Source organism: Rhinopithecus roxellana, chromosome 14, assembly GCF_007565055.1.
Source record: "Rhinopithecus roxellana isolate Shanxi Qingling chromosome 14, ASM756505v1, whole genome shotgun sequence".
NCBI classification, from domain to species: domain Eukaryota; kingdom Metazoa; phylum Chordata; class Mammalia; order Primates; family Cercopithecidae; genus Rhinopithecus; species Rhinopithecus roxellana.
In genome coordinates, this window is record NC_044562.1 from 72040492 (window position 1) to 72062161 (window position 21670).

The 21670-nt window shown below is 37.0% G+C and overlaps 1 pseudogene; it reads right to left on the reverse strand.

Moving 5' to 3' along the window:
• Positions 1 to 16529: 16529 nt before the first annotated feature.
• LOC104677814 lies at positions 16530 to 16701 on the reverse strand (annotated as a pseudogene).
• Between the last annotated feature and the right edge of the window lie 4969 nt (positions 16702 to 21670).

The window sequence follows — 21670 nt, forward strand, 5'->3', positions numbered from 1 at the left end:
TCCTGCCTCAGCCTCCTGAGTAGCTAGGATTACAGGCGCCTGCCATCACGCCTGGCTAATTTTTATATTTTTAGTTGAGATGGGGTTTCACTATGTTGATCAGGCTGGTCTTGAACTCCTGACCTCAGGTGACCCACCTGCCTCAGCCTCCCAAAGTGCTGGGATTACAGGCGTGAGCCACTGCACCTGGCCTCTTTTTATATTTTTATAGTTTTATTATCTATAGTTCTTTTTATATTTTTATAGATTGGACTGTAATCTGTACCTAAACTATACAGTGATATTCCAGATCTTTAAAAATGACTTACATGATAAGGTGTTTCTCATTTGTAGTTTCTTGCTGCATTTTGTGAGAGCCATTGTCTTCATATCTTTTTTTTTTGTTTGGAGACAGGGTCTCACTCTGTCACCCAGGCTGGAGTGCAGTGGTGCAATCTTGGCTCACTGCAATCTCCACCTCCCAGGTTCAAGCGATTCTCCTGCCTCAGCCTCCGGATTAGCTGGGATTACAGGTGTGCGACACCACGCCCGGGTAATTTTTGTATTTTTAGTGGAGACGGGGTTTGTGCCATGTTGCTCAGGCTCGCCTGGAACTCTTGACCTCCAGTGAATCACCCACCTGGCCTCCCAAAGTGCTGGGATTACAGTTGTGAGCCACCGGGCCAGGTCCCCAATTTCATCTTTATGTCTTTCTGTGGGGACGGGGGGAATGGAATGCCAGGAAATGCTTCTGTCTATAAGATACTTCTCATTTGAGAAGAATTAAAATCTGAGTTTGTTTTCACAATAAAGTGATCAGCAATGTAGAGAAACTGCTTCTGCTGGAGGAAGTAAATGAAGACAGTAAAACACTAGCTAAGGTTTATGGCCATCATAATTTACTCTATTCTACATGCCCTGGACACTTCCATTTACATTTTCTGCTGCTTTATTTTCTACTTATTCATCTGTTGCTTTGTCACTGCTGTGTATTTTCATGTATTCCTTTTTGTCATCTCAACTATTTTATAATCCCTCCAGAGCAGGACGCCATCTTCAAGTTTTGTTTTGTTTAGATATGATCCTGAAGATTTCAGGATTATGAGGAAATCAGCACTCTATTAATGTTAACTGAAAGAATATTGAAATAATCATTCCTGTGCAAAGAGAAGAATTAACACAACTAATTAAAAAATAACATTTGTAAGTCAAAGTAACAAGATAAAATACTTTTTAAATTCTAAAACCATGATGTGCTTTAAAATGTGTCCCTCCTCAAGAGAAAAAAAAAAACAAAAGAATTAAGCTATCAACAAACTCAGTTTTTCATGAATAAAATAATAAGATATAAAAATATTTATTAAATTTTGTAAATATAAAGTCTCAGGCTGTGGGTGATAAGTATTTCACAAGCATCAGATTTGTTTTTAGAGTGGAAATGAAGAGTACAGACATCTTATTGTCTTTATCCTGAGGCACAGAGCATCATAGTGGCTTTCTGAGTTGTTAGACTGTTGGTTTGTGGGGGTGCTACTCAGGCTATTAGTCCTTCATTAGCAACCCAAGAACACTGATTTTACTATGCAGTTTGTCTGTACGTATTAGACTTATTTGTGATTATTTACAAACTATTTTTGAATCATTATTTGACTCTGAAAAATCCGGGCTAAACTTTTTTACTTGAGAGGAAACTAAGTCATTGAAAGAGTGAGTGAGGCCTGGTGTGGTGGCTCACGCCTGTAATTCCAGCACTTTGGGAGGCTGAGGCGGGTGGATCACTTGAACCCAGGAGTTAGAGACCAGCCTGACCAACATGGCAAAACGCCATCTCTACTAAAAGTACAAAAATTAGCCAAGCATGGTAGCTTGCCTCTGTAGTCCCAGCTACTTGGGAGACCAAGGTAAGAGGATTACTTGAGCCTGGGAGGTGGAGGTTGTAGTGAGCCGAGATTGTGCCACTACACTCCAGCCTGGACAATAGGGTGGGACCCTGTCTAAAAGAAAAGAAAGAGTGGGTGACTTGCCCAACTCATAGAACTGGGAGCAGAACTCTATCAGGTACAAGCTTATGTATCTCTTATTCTTTTATTATTTATACGCATTATGCTTGTAAAACATCTTCTAATATTAATTTACAATGACTGAAAATTATCCAAGTAAGCCAAGTGTGGTGGTGCATGCCTGTAGTCCCAGCTACTCAAGAGGCTGAGGCCAGAGGATTGCTTAAGCTGAGGAGTTCAAGGTCAGCCTGGGCAATATAGTGAGATCCCCATCTCTAAAACATAATTTTTTAAAAAAATTTTCCAAGTAGGAAGAAATTTGGCATTAGTACTAGATAGAAACAATTCAGGATAGAATTTCCACATGGCAGACAGATTTAAAAAATATTAACAACTGAAGGGAATTATTATAAACAATATATAATGGTTGCTCAATATTTCCTAAAGTACAGACATAGCCTACTCTGATTTTAACAGTGAAGCTTACAAAGGGAAGTGGTGATGAATTTCTCTATAGAGGAAAGAAGATTCTGAATAGGTTGGTATTCATTCTTTTCACTGAAGAAAGAAGACGAAGTGACCTGGTTGCCGGAATTTTACTTGCTCATTGACAATATGGACATAATTATGATAATAAGATCATCACAGACATCCTTGGTCTCCTTTTTTTCCTGGAAGAGAAAATGATTCCTTACCTTAGACAATTTCTCTAGAACTTCCAGTAGCTCTTTTTCTCTGCTTAAGTCTCACAGTTTCCCTCCCTGATCCTGGTTTTGGGATGCAAGATAAATTCCAGATGAAGCTAACAATAACATACTTCTCAAGACCACAGAAAAGATGCATGGGTTCTATTGGTGGGTGTTTGATTTATAATTTAGATGTAATTTTCTGTTTTGGAGGATGACTGAAGTATAGTCTTCTGAAAAGGGCCCAGAATATTCTTGGCTCTTAGAGTGGCCTCCCACCCCATACCCCACCAAAGTACTTACTGAGTTTCCTGAAGCTGGGATAGCAATTAGGACCAAAAAATGAAGTTCATTAATGAAAACTAATTGAAAATTAATTCACCATGACTCCAGGGAAGAACTTGCATTTAAAATGTGTTGTTAGTGAGCGAGTCTCTAATCATCAGAGCATGGCAAAATACTTCAGAATGACACACAGGTTAATGAGGTGGTGAAGCATCAGAAGAACAAAGTCTTGTACTATTAAAATAGCCACCAGGCTTAAAACTGCTATCCTGCCCCTTCCTTCTGGCTTCCCTTTCTGCCTCATTCTACCTTCCTATTTTATTATCACTAGACAGAGCAGATGCCACTTTAGTATCCCTTCCCTCAGTAAATCCTTCCCAGAGGAGAAATTCTGCAACGATTCTCCAAGTTTTTATTCCTAAATAGAAACAAACTTTGCAAATGCCAATTTATCTACTCTCCAAATCTTGAGGAATCTGCTTTTTTATCTTTTAAACTTTTTATTATGGAAAATTTTAAACATATGCAAAACAGAATGCTATAGTGAAACACTTTCACCTCACTTCAACAGTTACCTACCAGGAAAACCTATTTTAACTCATATTTTAGTAAGAACAAATATTTAGACTTGTAATATTTTCACAAGATAGATATTGTATCATGACCAGTTTGCTTTTCTTCTTTCTCATTCATCTAAAAAAATGTATTAAAGTTACTGTCCATGCAAGATGGAATATAAGAGGGATGGGACCTTTATTTTTTTAAAGTTTCACCTGTATCCCTTCTGAGAAACCATCTAGGATCCTTTTGAAGCCTCATTATGTGCAGAGAGCTTCTAATAGTATGTTTACATGCATGGATTTAAAAACTTCTATCATTATAATTTTATTGTGTCTTTGGTCATTTCAAGCATAATTATTCTCTATAGAAATACCCATTTTCATTTTGCTTGTAATACAATTCCTAGTTATATCTGATATTACAAATATTGGGTAGGTGGTATGTGAAAGAATCTAATGAATCTCTACTTTTCCTCTTTATAGTATTATTTAATAGTTTTGAAAATAGGGAATTAAGGGAACAATTTTGATGACAAATACTTTTTCTCCATTTTGTTTCTACCAGAATCAATTTATATTTCCTTTATCATCAATTCTTTTAGCAAATCTCATCTTTCAATTCTTCCAAAATTCACGATTCAAGAATTCCATCTTCAATCTCAACTGAAAGAAGATAGTAAATAGATTATCTTTATGATTCTCTTTTAGAAAGTTTTTAAAAAGCTATTAAACATTATCAGGCTGTTCTGGAAATCTGTTCTACCTTCTTTCAAGGTGTAGAATTTAGACATACTTTCATTGTAGAGCAAGCCTCTTTGAAAATCCCTTCTCTCTTCATGTACTCCAATGTGTATATGAGTTTCTCTCTCCAGTTCTTGTAAGTCATTTCAGAACAATTCTACTTTAACATTTTAAAAAAAAATGTTGTCTTTTTAAGGAGTTTCTCACATATTACTCTGATTTTTTTTTTCAGCTAAGTTGTTGTACAAATATATACTTAGGGTATTTCTGTAATCTTATAATATTTTGAGATGAGACATTTTAAAATGAAAAAAGAAAACCTCACACAGTAAAAAGTTAAACAGCTGAAGAAAACACCTAGCACTCTCAGGTGAGTTAGAGATTCGTGTTCAGTTCTAAGTGTATATTTAGAAAATTAAGTTGCTAAAAAATGTTTTTGTGTAATTCAATTTTTAAAATAAGATTTGATGTAATACTAGCATCCACAACCTTACCAGTACTGGAGCCAATTTCAAAGGAGAAATAGAGACACGAAAAAGACACATGAATTACTTTAATTTTGAGTATGTCTATTAAATTTACCTGACATATTTGGTCAGATTTTTCCTCCCTTGACTGAATTTCTTCTGCACGTACGGTTACTACTGATTTTAAGAAATATTACACAGTCTGTTTTGTTTTCCTCCCTTGTCCTGCTCTGGGCTATACAAGTATACCATACTTAGTAAAAAGAACAACGTGATGAGTTAACAGGAATTGGGAAACAGGAAAGGAGGTAGACTGTTTAACTGAAGAGATCCATTATGAAAGAGAAGTTCAGAATTTAGTTCAAGCAGCAGCACATAAAGTTGTCTTCTCCTTTACAGATATACGAGCATACATGCAGCACGTGTGGCATCTGAGCATTACCGAATGAAATACATAGACACAACATTTCTTGAATCTCTGCATGAGTTTTTATTTTCTAGAAGTTACACTCATTTTCTGTGCATCAAAGTCTTTGGCATTTGCCATTACTGGACATTTTAGGACATGAGCAAAATACGTGAATGACAGATTCAAAGAAAATATGGCTGTTTTTCCTTTATTATTAACAACCATTCAATTAAATATCTCTAATTTTTATTTTTAGGTAACTTACAATGGAACTTATAGTTGAGACTTGATCTTGTAAAACATTTTTTCACTGTTAAAAAAAAAAAAGATTCCTTGGCTTAATTTGAGTTTGAGCATTTCAAAGCTGGTATTTGCAAACTCAGAAAAAAAGAGCTTTTCATTAATCCATGATTTTGGAAACAGTTACTTTAACCCGCAACCACATACAAATAGAAAAAATCCTAATGGGACTATTTTCTTACTAAGCCTGTAACAGTTTACATTCACCTAATGGCCTCAGGTTATGAGCAAACTACTCAATTAGAGAATTTAGGCTGGTTGCCCACATATTTTAGAGCAAATTATCCCTTCACAAATGCAGAACCCCCTATATAAAACGCCTAACCAGTATTTCCTGTAAAAAAATACTATTCCCTAAATTCCCACCTTGAACCTACTAAGAATTTCTCTTTTTGCTAGGGCAAAGATTTTATGGAAATATTTGTTTTTATATCACATACCTTACTGTTGGTCTTCCTGCTGGCTTGTGTTTTGACCTTCAAGCAGCTAAGAAATTATAATCAAAACACTTCTAATAAGATATTTCTTTTTAAAGTACTTTTGCTAAGTACTTAACCTGAGAACCTTAAGTTGGAAGGTGTAGAATCCTGCAAATTCTTTGATAACAGATCTTCTGCTTGGGGGGTTAAATGAATTTCATGGTTATCCTTAACACTTACTATTTCTTCTAGGCCTCTTTCATTTAAAAGGGGGTCAGTGCTTCCAATCTATAAACACCCATTAAAAGTTCTCCACCCTTTTATACTTGGCTGCTGGTCTTAATTGTCTGCAGATGGGTGGATCACTGCATTTTTATTTCAAAGGTAGAGATTTGCAAAATGTAAACGAGCGTATTAAAAGTTCTAAATCAAGACTCTCAACATCCATTAAAAGGATCCATGTGTAAATAGGGACAGAACTCAATCAAAAAGTGTCTTTTTGTAACAAAAAAATTTCACTAACATCTAAGAACAGTGTATGTCATCATCAATGCATTACAAATGTATTCAACACAAACAGTGCTTTGCTAGAGGGCTATTTAAAAATTTCATGCAAACTTTGAACTAAGAAAAAAATGTGTTTGCAAAACATTATTGTTTTATTTTATAACAGTTGATAGATAAGAGATGCAATGTAATTATCCTACATTATAAATTTTCATTGGGTTGAAAAGGAACAAAAGCTTTTGTTATATTTTATACAGCAGAATAAAAATTCAATACAATATAGACCTATAGTACTGACAAAAATATTTCATTATATTTAATATAACATCTTACAATGTGATCATTTTCAGTTCACCTACTGAATTATTTTCTATGTTAGTCAAATTTCTTTTAAAACAATGAACTGTAATTCACAGTATTGCTTGTGACTAAGAACTGAACCCCAGGCTAGCTGTTCTTGGCACTATGGTGTTCTGGTTTATCTTGCCTAAGGCACTGACAGTTTATCTCAGATTCTACAGTTTCTTCCATTCTTCTTCCACTAGCTTTTCCCCTCAGTCTCGCTTTTCATTAGCCCACCCTGATGGTTGACCACTTCTAATCCATAAATTAAGCAGACAGAAAGCACACAAAGGTGTGTTTCTTTTATCTTTGAAAATCAAACCCATCACAAAATTTAATTTGATTTTCTTGGGTCTAAAATAAAATATTCCAAGGAGCAAAAAATATTGCTAGAATCCCTGCTCTTAAAAACCAGCTTTATATACTCACGTTGCAGTGGAGGATACAAGGGAATTGCTTTGGCTTTATTCACTTTGGCTTTGAGCCCCATAATCTGTGCCCAGTAGTCAAATCAAGGTTTGAACATCTGACAGCTGTATTTCCCTCATCCTTTCTCTAAATGCAATGCAGAATTAATTTAATTGTAGGGGAATGGTGTTTCCCCTACAGTCCAGTTTTAATACACAGATTATAGTGACAATATTTAAAAGCTGTTTTGATCTTTGAGATTGTATTTTCTTTCATTTTTTACTTAACTTTTCTGAGTGTGACGAAAAGGGAAGCAGAAGTTGGAAATCTAAATAGAAACAAAAAAACAATTTCAGCTATTCTCCTTGAGCTTGCAAAAATGCATTTACAAGCTCTCAACAAAATTTTACTTTTAAAAGCCATTTTAATATTTGTTATCTTTTACCAAGTAAAATAAGCTGATGCTTTTACATGTGGATCTTATTATGTGAATAGCCGTCTAAGCCTGCTATTGAACATAATCATATGAATTACGAACTGTGACTTTATTTCTTTTATAATCTTTGTAGTTCTTGCCATTATTTTTACATGTCTATGTCTGGCATTATGTAGCTTTGAAACTAGGCCAAAAATATTTATTGTCATATATCTGGAGTTCTCATACTTTGTGGGTGAGTTTGGTTTCCAAGCTGGGCAAAACTTATTAGCAGATTTTTGGCATTCATTTGAAAAAAAATCTTAAGTAATTTTAGTACCCCCTGAAGTATAACCTTTTGCACTCCTTGAAATGTGTATGGAGTTGAAATTTCAATGCTTGAGCTATCTCTTTTTCCAATTTTAAGTAATTCTTCATTTATAAAGTACAAAAAATGGAACAAAAAACAACAAAAGGAAAAAAAAAACGAAATAAAAGAATGAATTTCACTGCAAACTGGAATATTTCAAAATATTCACATGGATGGTTTAGATAAAATATTTCTCTGACGTGCCAATCCCAGAGAACTGGGACAGGGTACCATTGATACAGTGCAGTGCTAGTAATTTGTGGTTTTATGAAGTAACAATAATGATGAAAAGCAAAATATGTATGCATAATTCTTTTACTAATCTCTTTGCAGCTTTACTTTTTTTTTTTTTTTGGATACAGTGTCTTGCTCTGTCTCCTAGGCTGGAGTGCAGGGGCACAAACATGGCTCACTGTCGCCTCAACCTCCAGGGCTCAAGCAATCCTCCTGCCTTAGCCTCTTGTTAGCTGGAACCACAGGCGTGTGCACCATGCTTGGCTAATTTTTTTATTTTTTGTATTTTGATTTTTTTGTAGAGACAGGATCTTACTTTGTTGCCCAGGCTGGTCTCAAACTGCTGGGCTCAAGTGATCCTCCCATCCTCCCACCTTAGCCTCCCAAAGTGCTGGGGTTATAGGTATGAGCCACCAAACCTGGCCTAAATTCTAGTAAGAAGTGTGATAAAGATATTCAGTTCCTGCCATTGGTTTATATACCAGACTCCATCACTATATCGTTGTTCATTCTGGTTCAGGCATAGCATAGTACTCTTCATGTAGTTCATTCTCAGTATACTTTTGTGTACATAGGGTAATAGGTTACATAGGGTAACCTATTAGCACTATTTAAGATGGTATTAAGGTATTGTTAAACTGTTAAATGTTATTTTCTAAAAGAAGGTAACATCATGACTGTCACACAAATATAAAACTAGTACATATCAAAATTCCTTTTTAATGCATAATTAATGAGGGAACTAGTAAGATGTCAGAAGTAATTAAAAAAAGAATTCAAAGAACCACATACATGGGGCAATAAGGAATGCTGAAAATTGATGAAAAATTGATCTATCCAGATAGCAATAATCAATTGCATTATACTGGATAAAATCATTTGCATTTCTATGGACAAGAGTCATTTGTATTATCCATTTTCTATAATTTACAGAGTAGTAAGTAATAATACTTATACCACATACTTGGTAAAGATTATTTTGAGAATTAATATATATTTTTTATGTTTAGATATTCATTAATTTTTCTCAGCCAACAAATTCTTTCTGAATACCTACTATGTGTCAGCCACTGTATGTGCTGCTGCTGAGCAAAAACAGCCCTCATAGATCTACAGTTTAGTGAGGGAGACAGACACTAATAAATGATCATAAAAATAAATGTACAATTTTAACTGTGATTGGAGCCACAAAAAAGTCTACAGAGCTCTGAGAGAGTAAAATTTGAAAAAGGCAATCTCAATGCAAGTTAATTTTACTTTAAGTAGCATACATATTTCCTGAGGTGTGTGTTCATCAAAGGTGAGACTTTAAATTGGAAACCTATTTTAAAAAAATCTCTTATTGAATCAATTACTCATATAAACCAAATGATTCTGCAGCACAAAAATGAGTCTAATATTTACATATTTCAATCCTACTGTAAAAAATATGTAACATAAAACTCTACATTAATTTATTAGTTAGGATCATAGAAGGGAATCACAGTTGGTTAAAATCAGTAAAGTCAAAATTAAATCAGCTAATCTTTTGCCAATTACTCCACTCCCAGACTTCATTATGGTTATGCTGCCAATACCCTTGTGCAAAACAGTTACATGGGATATATTTGCATCCTTCAGTGTTTTAGTTTTCAGAATCCATAATGTCGTGTGTGTGTGTGTGTGTGTTTTAAGACAGGGCCTCTCTGTCACCCAGGCTGGAGTGCAGTGGCTCCATCTTAGCTCACTGCAACCTCCGTCTTCCAGGCTCAAGCAGTCCTCCCACCTCAGCCTCCCAAGTAGCTGGGACTACAGGCATGCACTACCGTGCCCAGCTATTTTTTTGTATTTTTAGTAGAGAAGGGGTTTCACCATGCTGTGCAGGCTGGTCTTGAACTCCTGGACTCAAGCAGTCTGCCTGCCTCAGCCTCCCAAAGTGCTGGGATTACAGGTATGAGCCATCGAGTCTGATGTTCTGTGTTCTGCAGTGCTCTGAGTCCATGCTGGGTTATACCATGCAGAATATTACTGAGGACTTTTGTTGCCCATCTACTCCATTCACTTACCTTCATTCTCATCATTGTCAAATATCAAACTGGAAGATACTACATTTATGAAGCCTAATTTGATAACACGAAAAGCAGTCGCATTCACTTAAAAAAAAACACACACACACACACACAACAGTGCAGACCATAAATTTATCATGTCTTCAAGACACTACAATGAAAACTCCTATCCCAGAGAAGGGTCTTTCAGAGACCGGGAACCAAATGAGTCATCCAGATGAGTTGCTCATTTGCCATTTTCCTAGGCAGCTGGGTTATTCTTGAATTTCTCAGGCTTCCAGTTCTCCTGTGTGTAGACAAGATAAAATACTGCAAATGGTGGCTTCACGCAAAGGAAAGGCACCTGAGTATTATTGCGCAGCCTGTTGGGGATGCCCTTGCTGAAGCAGTGAGGGGAGGCCGGTGCCTGAGGGCCACAAGCTGTAGGTAACTGCATCTTGCATCCACCTCAGATTTCCAAACTCATGGCCCATTGTTGCGGTGGTGCTCACTCTCCACAGCTGCAGATCCACTGCATTCACTTTTTGAGCAGGTTGTAGATAACCACATTGCAAAAGGTAAGTTTGTGTATGTGAATTGACCCTTGCAAAACAGTCAAAACACATATTTTAGAGTTTTCTTTTTTCCATAGTAGTGGCAACATATATGAGCTAAGTTGCGGCAGGACGAGCTGTAGACAAAACCCCTCAGACACTGGGTTAAGAAGGAAGTGGTTTTATTTGGCCAGGAGCTTTGGCAGACTTGTGTCTCAAGAACCAAGCTCTCCAAAGAAAGAGTTCCTGGCCTTTTTAAGGGCTTACAACTCTAAGGGGTCCACATGACAGGGTCATGATAGATTTAGCAAGCATGGGGTACGTGACTAGGTGAGGGTGGTGAGCAAGGCAAGTATTTCTCCATACCATTGTCTATGATCTATAGATAGCACAAGTGATTAGGGTAGGGGTTTATCTTTTTTTTTTAGACGGAGTCTCACTCTGTTGCCCAGGCTGGAGTGCAGTGGCACCATCTCAGCTCACTGCAAGCTCCTCCTCCTGGGTTCACACCATTCTCCTGCCTCAGCCTCCCGAGTAGCTGGGACTACAGGTGCCCACTGGGTGGGGGTTAATCTTTAGCCTACAGGCCTGGCCAGTGGTGCCGATCAGTCTGTTGTTTTTCAGTTTCTATTTCCTCCTTTCCTTTGGAGACAGGAGACAGTAAAAGAAATGGCCTCCTTCCTTACAAGTCATTCATACTTGTCCAAATACTCCTTTTGGTAATATGTGGGAAGCCACTAAAAATGATCCAGCACCTTCTATCACACTTTAACCCTTTATCCTGTGCCTTAGATTGGGTTTCCTAGAAGCAGACCCTTAGATGAGGATTCATGTGTGATTTATCAGGAAAGTATTCCTGGGAGAAACCAATAAGGGAATGTGGAAAGCAGGACAGGACAGAGAAGACAGCCAAGCAACGATGGGTCTCAGGCTAACCCCCCACAGGGCTGCTTCAGCCTGTGTCTGAAGGGGAGCTCTGAAAGGTAAGTTATGCCTATATTGTCCTGACTGGAGGGCAAGGGAGCTGGTCTTTCATAGTTCTGTGCCAACCAGTCCACTTGGGGGCAATGTGGCATGGGGGAAAGTAAATTCCCAGGCATGTTCTGGTGTTGGCCAAGTGGGATCTAGTGTCTTCTGTAAAACAGTCTGGGGTTTGCTGTTGGAAGCAGAAACATACAAATAGGTAAAAAGGGATCTTAAGATACTGGGGAGAAATATTGACAGTGTTTGCAACCCTCTGTCTGTTCCCCCTAAATACATTCTCTACTTCCTGGGCATGTGGTTAGATTACATGCATTTCCCAGCCTCCTTGCCAAGTGTGGCCATGAAATTGTGTTCTTTCTAGTGGAATGGAGTGGTAGTGATGTGTGCCACCTCTGAATCTAGGGTAGCCTCATCCATTCTGTCTTTCTCCTCCCTGCTGGCTAAAACTTGGGGTGAATCAGCTTATAGTATAGAGCTTATGATAATGATCTTAGGAATGGTAATGCAGCATAACAGAAGGACTGGAGTCCACAAATGACTTCATAGAGCAGTTTCTTGATGATCCAGAACATTTACCTTGGACTGTTAAGTAAGAAAAACAAACTTCTTTTTCAAACAACTGCATTATTTTTGGGTCTCTATCATAGCAGCCTAGCATTTTCTAGTTAATACAAGATATTTTATTCTTATCAGAACACTATATGGTATTGTAGATCAAATTTTATAGTTTTTATTGTTTATTTCTCCTATTAGCATATATACTATGTGGGAGCAAGAGATTTGCCTATCCTTTTCAACATACTCAATAAGTACTTGTATTGTTCTACCTAACTCTATGATAATTAAAAATAAAACACATTACAATTTAAGAAGTTACTATAATGCCACATTAGAAGTGATATATAACAAATGTAAAGAGTTTAATTAAAATTAACCCGAATGATTAAGGAGATAATATATTGATGTGTTAAAAATGGAGAGGAGATAAATTATATACTCTTGAAAAAACAAGGCCGAAGGGCACCATGGTAACCGTTTTTGTGTATTGGCAAGGTGATTATAAAGAGGTTGCTGTTCAACCATTTTCCGTGTCTGCAGAGGAAAAACTAGCAGGAAAGAGCTTAAACCGACCTGACAGTAATAGTGATTAAACATTAGAAAAGGCTCCAGAGTAATATTGTAGAATCTCTGTCCCTGGTGAATTTTAAGGACAAACCATCTGTCTTAGACATTTCAGGCAGACCCCTTGCAGGAAGAAAGAGGTCTGGATTAAATGACTCCTTAAGCTAGCTCCCTTTCAATTCCAGGAGTCTGTGCCACTATACAGGGGATCTGGCAGTGACATCTTTCACTCCATTAACTAGCCTGACTGTGGCATCTCTTATCAGTACCTTGAGAGAGTTATTTCTCTGGATGAGGCTGGTAGAGAGGAGAGTAGGGAGTAGGACTAACCTCCCCAAATAATGATATTAAAAAGTATATTTTGCACCTAGAACTCTAAGATACTATGTAATTTCTACATGCTCAACACACATTAACTGGAAAAGTCTTAAGACTTTAGTGCATTTCAATTGCTTATGTTTTATTTAGTAAGATTAACTGCTATAGCAATGATGAAAAGACAGTAATTTAATGTCAACAGTGAAATTCCACAGAATAAAAAAAATTAGCATTGATATTCATTTATAGTATTTATTTACATTGGTGTTGCAATACTAGTAGCAATGTAATAACGCTATTTATGAATATTGTATTAAAATTTATACTATTACTATATTACTCAAAAATAATCATGTCCAAATATCCCTAAAGACAATCTTTTATTAGATGAATGATTGCCTAAGTCTTAGAAGTTTATTTTTTTTATTACTAAATACTATCACAGCTATTGTTTTAAAGGTCAACATTTTTTGATTGGTATATAAGTATATATATACATTGCATTTTGACATGTTGTGAAAAACAATTATGGATTTATATATTTTGGGGAATTCCAACTTTATTTTATTATTTATTTATTTATTTATTTATTTATTTATTTATTTATTTAATTTGAGACAGAGTCTTGCTATGTCATTCAGGTTGGAGTGCAGTGGCACAATCTTGGCTCACTGAACTTCTGCCACCTGGGTTCAAGAGATTCTCCTGCCCCAGCCTCCCAAGTAGCTGGGATTATAGGCGTGTGCCACCATGCTTGGCTAATTTTTATACATTTTTAGTACAGACGGGGTTTTGCCATGCTGGCCAGGCTGGTCTCAACCTCTTGACCTCAAATGATCTGCCCGTTTTGTCAACATTATTAATAAATAACTTTAGTGATGCTTTACATGTTTGTTACCAGACCAAAGATAAATTTTTGAATTCTTCTGGAAAAGATGAAGAAAACTCTGCTTTTATATTCTAAGATGGTGCAGTGTTTTGTTTATCTATTTATTAATGATAGACGCTAAAAGTTACAACTCAGTAGGAGGTTTACTTTTTTATTGAGGGAGAATAATCTAGTCAGACTTAGAAGGAAATCATTGACTACTCTTTAAGTAATGAAACTTGATGGTAAATATTGCTCTAAAACATATAAAGTGATGATCAGCCTTATTCATAATTAGAAAAGTACAAGTTAAAACTATAATGAGACACTATTTTTTAAATCTATCAATTGTCAAAAATAAAAAATTTAATCATATACTGTGTTGTCCACAATAGGAAAAGAGGTACATTCCTGGTGGGAATGTAATTTAGTACAACCTCTATGGAAGGCAATTTGGTGAGATCTACTAAAATTTTAATTGCATATATCCTTTAACCCAGAAATCTTCCTTCTAGAAATTCTTTGCTACAGATGTACATTGACACGCAAAGAAATGGCATGTGCACAGGTTATATACTGCTGCATTGTTTGTAATAGCAAAAGACCAGAAACAACCTAAATATCTATCAACAGAAGAACAGTTACAGAATGCTGCATCCTTTCCATTGAATATAATGTAGCCATTAAAGTGAATGAAAATGATTACTAAGATATATGGAGAATAGTGTATAGAATGAGCTACTCTCTGTGTTAACAGAGAAATATATACATGTATGCAAAAAATATATCTGAAATGCTACTCAAGAACTGGTAACACTGGTTGCCTCCAGGGAAGGGAACCATGAGTCTTGAGGATGAGGTGGGATAAAAACTTAATTTTCATTCTGTACCCTTTTGCAACTTTTGAATTTTGTGTCATGCGTATATTACCCATTCAGAAAAAAGCCAATTAAAGAAGGGAAATATTGTGAATTGAATAACAACTAATTTACTCTCCTTTGAGGATTATTTACATTTAATATAAAATTATCTTCAATTTCAAAGTGTAGAATTAAGACAATTCTGAAATTTTAGACTCTGTTCACACTTTCCATGTGAATTTATTGTGGGTTATAATTATTTAAAATAAGAAAACACACTTCAAAACATTAAAACATTGCCCTACAGAAATATTATAAGTTACATTATTTTCTCCTTCACCTTTAAAGTATGAGGTCCCTGAAGCCAGAAACCCTGTACCCTGTTACCTAGAAGGATAGAAAAGCAAAAAACTACTTTAAAAAGTATTATTTTGGGCTGGACCCGGTGACTCATGCCTGTAATCCCAGCACTTTGGGAGGCCGAGGTGGGCAGGTCACTTGAGGTCAGGAGTTCAAGACCAGCCTGACCAACATGGCCAAACCCTGTCTCTACTAAAAACAAAAAAATTAGCCGGGCATGGTGGCAGGCGCCTGTAATCCCAGCTACCTGGGAGGCTGAAGCAGGAGAATCGCTTGAACTCCTGGGAGGTGGAGTTTGTAGTGAGCCGAGATTGTGCCACTGTACTCCAGCCTGGGTGACACAGTAATACCCTGTCTCAAAGAAATAAAAAATAATAAAACCAAAAATTAAAAATAAAAGTCAACATGCCCAGGATAAATCTAAAATTGACAAATAATGAATTAGAAAAATGTGACCATTTTTCAAGGGAAAAGATAATCAACATGTGCTAACCTTGAAATGCCCCAGATGATGGAATTATCAACAACTTTAAAGCAGCTAGTATAACTGTGCTCCATGAAATAAAGGTAAATAACCTTGAAGTGAATGAAAAGTTCTCAGCAGAAAAATAGAAAAATGTTTAAAGGGTTTAAAACTGTTTTCTTATTTTTTATTTTTTTGTTTGTTTTTATTGAGATGGAGTCTCACTCTGTTGCCCAGGCTGGCATGCAGTAGTGTCTTCTCGGCTCACTGCAACCTCTGCCTCCCGGGTTCAAGTGATTCTCCTCCTCAGCCTCCCGAGTAGCTGGGATTACAGGTGCGAGCCACCACGCCCAGCTAATTTTTATATTTTTAGTGGAGGTGGTGTTTCACCATGATGGTCAGGCTGGTCTCGAACTCCTGACCTCAAGTGATCCACCCGTTTCAGCCTCCCAAAGTGTTAGGATTACAGGCATGAATCACCACGTCCAGCCTAAAACTGTTTATTTTATATAAAATTTGTTCATTCTAATAAATAAAATCATTTGAACAAGAAAAATGGCACTCTAAACTTCATTTAAACTGCATTTGAGAGCCTGCAAGACACCTTGGGGCAGCTTGGTTTTACTCTAGATTTACCTGTCTTCCTACTCTTCTTCTTCCTTCACCAGCATGCAAGTTACCTTCCTTCCTTGCCAGCCAGACAAGCAGATGGGAGAGGAAGGTGTGGCCTTCATTGTCAGCAGTTTTCTATTGTTTGATGTGAAAAGGGCAGCATAGTCCTTTAAACATTGATCCAACCTCTTCGCATCTTACAAAATTAAACAGCTAAAATAAATAAAATAAGGCAATTCTCATTGAATGTACAGTGCATATTGGTGGCACATGCCTCCATAAGATTTGTCTGCCTGCTTCTTCTGTTCTATCATTTCTTTGGAAGGCAGTGGATTTTTCTCTTGCAATTCTGCCTTCTTCTATTTTGACATTGAATTTCTTGATCTCAGCCATGTCAGGTTTGTCAGACATGATATGTCTGACATATTATGTGTCATATGATCTGTCACGGAGGAAGTAGAGTGAGGCCCAGAGTGAGCAGAATCTAGTTTGTGCAGTGGCCACCACCTAGCTAGAAATTATTTTAAAAAAACCTAAATGAAAATTTTAGACCTAAAAAATAGCATACTCAAAAATTTCACTGGATGGGCTCAATAGCAAATTGCAGATGACAGAGGAAGAGTTGGTGAACTTGAAGAGAGATAATAGCATCTAATGTGAGAAACACATTATAGATTGAAAAATCAATAAGCAAATCCTCAGGGACCTGTGGGACAATATCAAAAGGCATATATAAATTATACCTCAATAAAACTGTAAAAAAAGGGCCAGGCGCAGTGGCTCACGCCTGTAATCCCAGCACTTTGGGAGGCCAAGGTGGTCGGATCACGAGGTCAGGAGTTCGAGACCATCCTGGCTAACATGGTGAAACCCCATCTCTACTACAAATACAAAAAATTAGCTGGGCATGGTGGCGGGTGCCTGTAGTCACAGCTACTCGGGAGGCTGAGGCAGGAGAATGGCGTGAACCCAGGAGGCGCAGCTTGCAGTGAGCCGAGATCATGCCACTGCACTCCAGCCTTGGCAACGGAGCAAGACTCCATCTCAAAAAACAAAAACAAAAAACAAAAACAGTAAAAAAGTAGATATTATAAGACTGTATAAAAAAGGACCAACTAGATACTGTTTACAAGAAACCCACTTCAAGTATAAAGATATAGGATAGGTTTAAAGTAAAAGTATGAATAAAGATATACCATGCAATCACTAATCAAAACAAAGCTGGAGTAGCTATATTAATGTTAGGTAAAAGTCTTTAGAATAAAGAATACTATCAGGAATATAAAGAAACATCACATGATGATAAATAGTGAATTCACCAAGAAGATAGAACAATATTAAATGTGTTTATACCTAACAACAGAGCTTCAAAATACATAAAGCAAAACATGGTAGCAATAAATTCACAATTACACATGAAGACTTTAACATCCCCTCCTAGTAATTGAAAGAAGTTGACAGAATGTTACAAGGATATGAAAGACTGGAACAATACTTTTGAAACCAAGTATATTTAATTGACATTTATAGAGTACTCCACCCAACAACATTAGTATACACATTTTTTTCAAATGTTGTATATGGAACATTTATCTAGAAAGACAATATTCTGGCCAATAAAACAAACTATAAATTTTTTTTTTTTTTTTTTTTTTTTTTTTTTTTTTTTTGACACGGAGCCTTACCCTGTTGCCTAGGCTGGAGTGCAGTGGCATGATCTTGGCTCACTGCAACCTCTGCCTCCCGGGTTCAAGTGATTTTCCTGCCTCAACCTCCCGAGTAGCTGGGATTACAAGTGTGCACCACCACACCCGGCTAATTTTTGTGTTTTTAATAGAGATGGGGTTTGGCCATGTTGGCCAGACTGGTCTCGAACTTCTGACATCAGATGGTCTGCACCTCAGCTTCCCAAAGTGCTGGGATTTTACAGGCATTAGCCACCACACCAGGCCACAACAAATTTTTAAAAAATAAAATAATATAAAACGTGACCTCAGATCATAAAATAATTAAATTAGAAACAAATCACAAAAAGATATTTGGAAAATCACCATATATTTGGATAAAACACACACAACACAATTGCTAAATACAGCATGGGTAAAAGAGAAAGTCACAAGGGAAATTAGAAAACATTTCGATTGAAGGAGAATAAAAATATAACATCAAAATATGGGGATGGAGCTAAAACAGTGATTAGCAAGAAATCTGTAGCATTAATTGCTAAGATTAGAGAATAAGAATGTCTCACATCAGTGATCAAACTTTCCACTTAAAAAATGAGAGAAGAGCAAGTTAAACCCAAAGCAAACAGATAGAAGGAAATGATGAAAAGCAAAAGTCAATGAAATTACAAGTAGAAGGCTGGGCGCGGTGGCTGAAGCCTGTAATCCCAGCACTTTGGGAGGCCGAGACGGGCGGATCACGAGGTCAGGAGATGGAGACCACCCTGGCTAACACGGTGAAACCCCGTCTCTACTAAAAAATACAAAACACTAGCCGGGTGTGGTGGCGGGCGCCTGTAGTCCCAGCTACTTGGGAGGCTGAGGCAGGAGAATGGCGTAAACCCAGGAGGCGGAGCTTGCAGTGAGCTGAGATCTGGCCACTGCACTCCAGCCTGGGTGACAGAGAGAGACTCCATCTCAAAAAAAAAAAAAAAAAAAAAAAAAAAAAAAAAAAAAATTACGAGTAGAAAAACAATAGAGAAAAATCAATGAAATAAAAAGCTTATTTTTTAAAAAAGATACACCTTTAGCCAGACTGAGAAAAAGACAGAGAGAAGATATAAATCACCAATATCAAACATGAAAGTAGCAGGGCTGGGAGTGGTGGCTCATGCCTGTAATCCCAGCACTTTGGGAGGCCGAGGCAGGCAGATCACCTGAGGTCAGGAGCTCGAGACCAGCCTGGCCAAAATGGTGAAATCCCATTTCTACTAAAAATACAAAAATTAGCCGGGTATGGTGGCATGTGCTTGTAGTCACAGTTACTCGGGAGGCTGAGGCAGGAGAATCGTTTGAACCCAGGAGGCGGAGGTTGCAGTGAGCTGAAGGAGACTCTTTCTCAAAAAAAAAAAAAAAAAAAAAAGACAAAAAAAGTAAGTAGGAACATCATCACTGATCCTACTGATGCGACAGACATTAAAAAGCTAATAACGGGCCGGGTGTGGTGGCTCACGCCTGTAGATCCAGCACTTTGGGAGGCCAAGATGGGCGGATCACGAGGTCAGGAGATCAAGAGCATCCTGGTTAACACGGTGAAACCCCGTCTCTACTTAAAAATACAAAAAAGTAGCCGGGCGAGGTGGTGGGCGCCTGTAGTCCCAGCTACTCGGGAGGCTGAGGCAGGAGAATGGCGTAAACCCGGGAGGCAGAGCTTGCATGGAGCTGAGATCCAGCCACTGCACTCCAGCCTGGGCAACAGAGCAAGAGTCCCTCCCCAAAAAAAAAAAAGGTAATAAGGGGCCAGGCATGGTGGCTCATGCCTGTAATCCAGTACTTTGGGAGTCCAAGGTGGGCAGATCACCTGAGGTAAGGAGTTCAAGACCAGTATGGCCAACATGGTGAAACCCCCTCTCTACTAAAAATACAAAAATTAGCTGGGCGTGGTGGCGCACACCTGTAGTCCCAGCTACTCGGGAGGATGAGGCAGGAGGATCACTTGAACCTGGGAGGAGGTTGCAGTGAGCTGAGATTGCGTCACTGCACTCCAGCCTGGGTAGCAGAGTGAGACCCTGTCTCAAACAAGCAAAATAAAAAACAAAACAAAACAAACAAACAAAAGCTAATAAGGGAATATTGTGAACAACTCTATGCTAGTAAATTTGACAACTTAGATGAAAGAGATCAATTTCTTGAAATACATAAACTGTTAATGCTAACTCGAGAACTAAATCATCTGAATTGTTTTACATTTATTGAATATTTTGAGTTTGCAGTTAAAAACTTTCCAACAATTAAACTAGTTTTGCTGGTAAGTTCTACCAAACACAAATACCAATACGTCACACTGTCTCCCAGAAAATACGAGGAAAGAACACTTTCCAACTCATTTACCAAACAAAGACATTCCATAACAGGAAACTAGAGAGCAATATTCCCATAAACATGGATGTGAAATCCTTAACAAAATACTAGTAAATTGAATCTAACAGTATATAAAAAGTAAAGCATGTCATGACCACATGGAGTTTATTCCAGGAATACAAGGCTTGTTCAAGATTTGAAAGTCAATGTCATTCATTATAGCAACTTAGTAAATAAGAAAATCCATATGATCTTAGTTGCAGAGAGAGCATTTGACAAGATTCAAAATCTATTCATGATAAATATTTTCCACAAACTAGAAAACCTCCTTATCCTGATAAAAAGATCTATATCTAATGTATTACAAGTGAAAGTTCAATGTTTTCTCCCTAAGACTGAGTTTAAGGCAAGGATATCTGCTTTCACCACTCCTTCTCAACATTATCCTGGAGATACTAGATAGTGTAGCAAGGCAAGAAACAAGATTTAAAAAAATACAGCTTGGAAAGGAAAAGATAAAACTCTCTGTTCAGACTATGTGATTTTAATATAAAAAATCCCATGGAATCTATAGAAAGAGTCCTAGAATGAATTAAACATTTTAGAAAAGTAATAAATGGTACAAAGACAAAAATAATTTTTATTTCTAAATATTGCCAATAAATATTTGGGAATCAAAATTTAAAACACAGTATAATTTATAATAGTACCAAAAATGAAATAATTAGTATAAATTTAAAATATAAAAATATGTAGGATCTATATGCTGGAAACTATAATGATAAAGGAAATCAAAGATCTAAATAAATGGATAGAAATATTGTATCCATGGATAAGACAACCCCAATGTTGCTAATAAGCCAATTTTTCTCAAAGTGATCTGTAGATCAATGGAACCCCAATAAAAATCCCAGCAAGATATTTTTCTAGAAATTGAAGTTTATTTAAAAGTTCATATAGAACTAGGTAGGTTAGCCAAAACAATTTTTAACAAGAATAAATTTGGAGGACTCATACTACTTCATTTCAAGACTTACTGCGAAGCTACAGTAGCCAAGATGGTGTAGCAAAAGGCAAAAATAGAGAACATGGATCAATGGAAAGAAGAGTGAGTCTAGAAATAGACTCACAAATACACAGCCAATTGATTTTCTTTTTTTCCTGAGATGGAGTCTTGCTTTGTCTCCCAGGTTGGAGTGCAGTGGTGGCGATCTTGGCTCACTGCAACCTCCACTTCCTGGGTTCAAGCGATTCTCCTGTCTCAGCCTCCTTAGTAGCTGGGATTACAGGTGCGTGACACCATGCTTGGCTAATTTTTTTTTTTTTGTATTTTTAGTAGAGACAGGGTTTCCCCA